Raw genomic sequence first — 6,752 nt, 5'->3', positions numbered from 1 at the left:
TAGTCTAATGAGCACAGGTGTTACTGAATATTCATGATTATGCATGAGTTTGTTGCTTAGCAACCACGTCATTTCCGGTTTTATGTTTTGTTGAGGGCGTCATCGAAAGAATTGCTAGTTTAATAATTGAAGTAGTACATATTGATGAAGCAATTCTTCATTTTTGGTTTAAGCTTATAATATGGATATTTTAGCTATTGAATTTATTACAGTAAACACAGACATTAAAAAGATGAGAAGAGATGCACAATTCCATTTTATATTTATTTTCAAGCACTGAAATCAAGCTGGGACATATGTATACATTTTATATTTATATACTGTAGGTCTATATCATGTACATCCTGCAAAAAACAATAAATCTGATTTTAATTCTCAAAATGTTATATCTTATTATCTTACATGTCTATATTTTTTTTACAGCAAACGGATTACTTTCTCTATTAATAAGTTAAACATTAATAAGTAGGAGTAATAATACAATATTAATAAACATACAGCCTACATATTGCTAACATTATTTTTGAGATTTTGCAGAGGAAAACATTTAAAAAATAAAATTCACACTATATTTTAATTAATTTTATATCCAGAAGCTTGATGAGTGACACAATTTATGGCTATCTATGAATAATTGGTAAGTTCTGTTGCCCTTTCAGTCCGGACATTCTTTCCTGATAGTTGTGGCTTCTTTGTCTACATTGCTGGAATAGAAAAATATTGAGAAAAGATTAAGAAACAGAGAAAGAATTATGATGGAGTATCATTAAAACATAATATATAAATAAAAACCGTGGCAGATCCAGGAGTTTGAAATAGAGGGGGCCCACAGAGAGAGTGCCAAATGAAGGGTTCTCAGCCCCACCATGGTTGGGGCGGAGGTAAGAAACTTTTCGATTATGGCACCGCTAAATGGTCAGAAATGGCACTCTCAGATTTTAAATTTGAATGTAATTTAATTTTTTTTTCTCCAATTTTGTACCATTTTAAAAGATTTAGGGTCCCCCCACCACCCTTGAATCCGCCACTGAAAAATTAGTGAGCACCCCAACCTTAACATTATTGTATTCAGTTATTGCAATGGACAATGCAGCTGATACAACATAATAGTACTTCACAATCTTTATCATATCAGCATTATCACATTAAATATTAATTATTTATAGTAATTATTTATAGTATCATCATATTATGGAATGATGTGAAGATTATTAAATACATGGTATCGGGTACGACTAGTAGATCGCCAGAGCGCAAACAAATTATGTTAACATTTGGATTGTCATTGGTAAATAAAATTTATAAAAAGTGTACTATTCCATAGAAATGAATATATAGATTCATAAATACAGTATATTCAAACAATAAACATAATACTATAACTATATCTTCATACAAACATTTTTCATGATATAATATTTTTTGAATGATTGATTGAATTTATTCAATGCTCAACATGCACAAGCAAAATAACAAATGGATTGATATCAAGAAAAGTAGAAATTACCGAGCATCAGGAACGCCCATTAGGCCGGAGTCCAGCCCATTTCCAATGAGGTCCAATTTAAATATACGCTTGTCTGTCATAAGCTGCAAGATAAACAAAGTATTTCACATTTAGACTTTCTTTTAGAGGGGCGTCATGAGCGTTTCCTGTTTAACAGATACCGGCGCTTTATTTATATTATCACTATTATCATTCTTATTCTTATTTATATTTATTATTATTTATTATTATTATTAGGCTTATTATTAGTTTAGGCCTTTTATTATTACTATCATTAGGCCTATTATTATTATTATTATTATTATAGGCCTATATAAAATGCTCAACTGCTCTGTATATTTGAAAAGGGGAAGTGTGCAACGGGCCACCACCCAAATTATTCAAAAATGGAGTAAAAAATGAAAATTGTATTCATATTTAAATCGTTTCCGGCCATCTAGAGCATGTACCATAGAGGTGACATAATCATAAATCCATATGTGAAAGTCCCCCTGGATCCCCTCTTAGAGGGCCTCTATTTCGAATTTCTGGATCCGTCACTACAAGTAGCCTTATTTGATATCATGGAAGTACACATCCATGAAGATATTAATACAGTATTGATAAAGACGGTGTCGTTTGGGCCCCAGCTCGATTACTTTCGCTGTCCTTTAAAAATAATTAGAAAATATTTTTGTCGGGCTATATAACAAATTTCGATTATTCAAGTTTAAAAGTTGTGTACCAGATAATTATAGAATCTTGGTAATAAATTGCACATAAAATATTAAATGTCAACGAAAAAAAAACAAAAAAAACAAAAAAACAACAATCTACAATGTAAACAACGAACGAAAGTTAACAAGCCCCATGCTGTAATTACTGTAAATAACGTTTCTTTAGCCAGTTTCAGTTAACTTGTGGTTTTTTTAGCGAGTCACTTGGAATGTAGGCCTAGGCCTATATGTTGTTGAATAAAATGCAGCCATGTCAGTGCATGCTTCTGTTTAGGAAATTGTCAATGCCTTCAATGCGGCTGCCTAACAAACTTAGTAAAAACAATAACCATAAAATGATGACAAAATTCCCATTTAACTAGTGAATTAACGATGCAGAATGTTCAATACTGTAGTACTCACATTTGTTATTAATTGTAAAGTCTCCTTTCTAGTCCATTGAGTAATAAATTTAATGTTTACATGTAGAACGCCACCTGGAGTGGTATAAAAACAATTCATTACAGTATTATTTTTCTAAAATGCGCCATTCCTTTATAACGATGAGGGTGATGATGATAAAATAATAATAATAATAATAATAATAATAATAATAATAATCTTCTGTTGAATTACCTTGATTACAGTATGTAGCTGTTTGTTATTCTTTAAAACATAAGGTTTTGAATCTTCACAGCAAAGATACACCGACAATTACAATTAACTTAATGTCAATTAAGTTGATTCATCGATACAAAATCAATTGAATCTTTCAATAACTAGTAAACGTACGCTACCGATGATAAAAAATAATTAACGTGTGACCTTTATTAAAACATGATCGCTGCCCTCTGTAATTACCGATTACTGTATTTAAAATTTTCATCCTGTACGTGTTCCTCAAAGCAATAAAAAATATAATAAGATAAGAAAAAATATAGCAAAACGAGCTTTCACCCTGGCCAGGAATCGGCGCCCTAGTCATTCCTCCCCGACTATCCCTATCCATTCCATGCAAGGTTATGCACCAAGCAAGACCATTAACTATAGGGTTCACTAACTCGGTCCCAATTTGAAACAACTGAACAGAGGGAGGAAAGCACCGCGACCCCTAAGCCATAAATGCGGAGAACCTAGCACTATCAAGTACCTGTCAGTCGAATCTTGAGACTACCTAACTCCGAACTTGCCGTGTTTACTGTGGGCCACCGCTGTAAAGTGGATTAATGATTGAATTCCGCCGTGGGCTCGATACACTTTTTTTTAAATAAAAATTTTGGACAGGCTCAGTGTTCTTATTTTTGACCGATCCAGGCTCAAAATGTACTTAGCCAAGTAGGCCTAGGTCTATTTGGTCTTATTTTTACAAAATTTTTCAAACATGGAAACTTTACAAATTTGTATTAATTAACTGCGTTATAGCGGGTATTACATAGTCACACCCGCTGCAAATATGGAACAGCAGCTTTTCATTTTTTTAAATATAAAAACCTCATCATTTGACATTTTTACCTCAGCCTCAATTTGCTCTTACTTTTTCTGAATTTTTAAGCAATTTCAGCCTCCCCTAACCACCGTGGCATGCTCTGTAACTTGGTTGTCTTTAATTATCAATCTTTGGCAGCACTTTTTATATTCCATGAGGATGAACTAAGTGAGGAGGCAAAACAAAACACACCCAAAAAAAAAACATATTACTATAAATGCTCATATTTAAACCGCAAATCTTCATAAGCGCTGCACCAAACCGATTTTTTTTTTTGCTAAGCGCCATTCTCAAATAAGGGTTGTGTGCTTAATCGAAAGTATATACTACACTGTGTGTAATGAAACAGGGTTTTAAGTAAAATGTATAAAGTGTTAAAATGGATACAATGAAGACACAAACATTTCTTTATATTATAAATATTTATTTACAATGATGCAGGACCTAAAATAAAACTGCTGGACTACAGGAATGCCCAAGATACCTGTACACAAAGTTTATAAGTGCTGTGGTGCTTATTCGAGCATTTACAGTATTTTGTCTAGCACCCAGTAATTGGATATACTGCTTGAATATTAAGTAAACAACAATAATATTAATAGTTAATTTGAAGGCCTAGCAATCATGTATTGCTTGCACGAAGAAAAGTTCAGATACATTTTTCTCACAAATTGACAATAATATTTTTTTATTCAAATAGGATAACAATCTGGATGAAATCTAGGACAGGAGGAACAATAAAACAGATGAAGTTTAATAACAAGTCGTCAAAAGTGTCAGAATAATCTGGATGGATTTTGAAGGAAGACCGGTCAACGTTAAAGTTGGACATTTGCCCAACAAAAGTGTAATAATTCAGACATTTACAAGACAGACTTGGATTTTCAGTTACTATATTGCTGGAGACAAGATTACAGTTAAGGATGAAGACCACTTGAAAGAAGCTTTAAAATGCAGAGGCAATGATCAAGTGGAAGTCCATTCCAGTAGACATAAAAAAGATGCATGCAAGTCATAGGACAGAACCAATGATACATTGATCAACTACCGAAATCATTACAAGATGAAGTATTAAACATCACAAATCTCATTTTTTATTACAACATTTTATACATTTTGCCCAGGCTTAGTTCTTATTTTCTTGTCAATTTCAGGCTTAAAATATTCTTATTTTGTCCTTAGTTTTTATGCAACTTCAGCCTCAGTGTTCTTATAAAATGTTTTCTTATAAAATAAGTAAATGTGAAAACTTTTAATATTGTCTCTGAAAATGTGGGTAGTAATGTCCTAAATGTCTGAATTATTGTACTCTCTTGGGGGTGGGGGGGGGGTTTGGCAAAAGCCCATATTTAGTGTCAAGGAAAACTTTTTGATTTGTCAATTTGTAAGAAAGATTTATCTAAATTTGGTTAGGCAAGACTTTTTGTACACCTTGTCTGCAAATATTTATTTTTTTTTAATTAAAAAAAAAGAATTTGTCAAAGCTAAGAAAGTAGATGTACGGTAGTTATATAGTGATAGTTTGCTGTGAATTATGTTTTCTGTTTTTGGTTGAAATTCAAATTTTGCTTCATGTGTATTCAAATGCAATGATGAGACACTACTTCAAAACATGGTAACTTACTTCAATATTGTTACATAACAGTTATATAAAGTTTACATGCAATGATTACTTAAGAGTGGGATTTTGTAAGATCTCCTTGAGGTGTTTATTTTTGCATAGAGGGCATTATCTTAATGTGTCTGATAAATTTATTAATTTCTTGATTGATTGATTCAGGACCTATGGATTGTGAGCAGTGGTGGCGCCAGTGGGGGCAGGGAAGCATTTCTCTCACCCCCCCCCCGACCCCCTGTCGTCCGATAAACGACTAGGTCGTCGGACCGAAAATTAATCAAAACAATAATTTGCCTATCCAAATAACGCTTTTTTTTTGTGGTCTAAAAGCATCAAATCAAGCCATTAAACTCTCCCCATGGACCCTAACAGTTATTTTTTATTCCGGGCAGTCGACTAAGGCTTCGTAGTCGCCTTGGTCTGGGCCCCTCCGTCAGCAAATTTCTGCCGCAACCGCTGATTGTGAGCTCAACCTGGTTTCCTTAAAATCGCTACACTGTCGCTACAATGTTTTCGGTGTGTACTACATAGCGGTCCCGGACGCAATCATGAAGGCTCCCTGAACTGATCAACCAATCAGCATCGCTGAAAGCTGTCAGCCAAAGCGTGTAGTGAATGTATGGAAACCAAGCTTAAGAACTCCTCTAAAATAATATTAAATCAAAAGCCTTCTTATAAACCATTAGATACCAAAATATTAACCATTAGAAGTTAATTTACTTAATCAATTAAATGTATATATTGTACAGAATGATAAGATAAACTGAGAAGGCAGGCTAATTAATATACATTTTTCATGTTTTATAAATTATGCTATTGAAATTATTAGCCTATGTATGACAGTTATATATGTTCAAGAAATAAAAACTGATAAATGAAAATTGTCTGTTCATTTATTCATTCTTTATTATGTCTTTTATAAACATCGCAATACAATTTGTACATACAGTAAAATAAAAATAAGAATATAATCAAAACACTTAAATTGGGGAAGGGGATTGATGATTATGTAAGGGGAGGGGGTGTGGATCAAACTTACAAAATAATGTGATAAAAAAACAGATTCTAACATAGCATTTGAACATAAAAAATATCATGAATTCCATTCCTATATAGGCCTATGGAACGTAACAGAAGAGAAATCTGACGACTAAGAAAAAAATTCGGCCTTGCCGCAGGACTCAAACTCAGTACCGTACCCTTTTTGTTGACTTTCTCTTCTCTAGAAGCTGAAATCACCTCTAATGGCCGGCGGAAGCGGGGGGGGGTTGGGGGCCCGCCCCCCCCCCACTTTTTGGCGAAAAATATATAATGTTTGGAGATTTTTGTATGATCGGAAATGCAAAAAAAGGAGGGAAGAAGGAGGAGAAGGATGGGAAAGAGAATGTTTATCCAGTACCCGACCGAGTTACATTTTCTTGCAATTCATATTGGCGGATCTGGGGG

The 6,752-nt window shown here is 33.5% G+C and overlaps 1 long non-coding RNA gene across 1 annotated transcript; it reads right to left on the bottom strand.

Annotated features, from left to right (window-relative positions):
- Window positions 1–570: 570 nt before the first annotated feature.
- LOC117119339 lies at window positions 571–2,727 on the bottom strand. The gene is made up of 3 exons (XR_004447169.1): window positions 2,626–2,727; window positions 1,508–1,590; window positions 571–704 (listed from the first exon to the last, which is right to left on the bottom strand). It is a non-coding gene; the product is annotated as an uncharacterized LOC117119339 (long non-coding RNA).
- Window positions 2,728–6,752: the final 4,025 nt, after the last annotated feature.

The sequence above is a fragment of the Anneissia japonica genome, unplaced genomic scaffold, assembly GCF_011630105.1.
Source record: "Anneissia japonica isolate Jap-2015-1 unplaced genomic scaffold, ASM1163010v1 scaffold287806_len661372_cov189, whole genome shotgun sequence".
Lineage (NCBI taxonomy): Eukaryota > Metazoa > Echinodermata > Crinoidea > Comatulida > Comatulidae > Anneissia > Anneissia japonica.
Note: the sequence above shows the minus strand (reverse complement) of the source record. Positions and strands in the feature narration are given on the sequence as shown.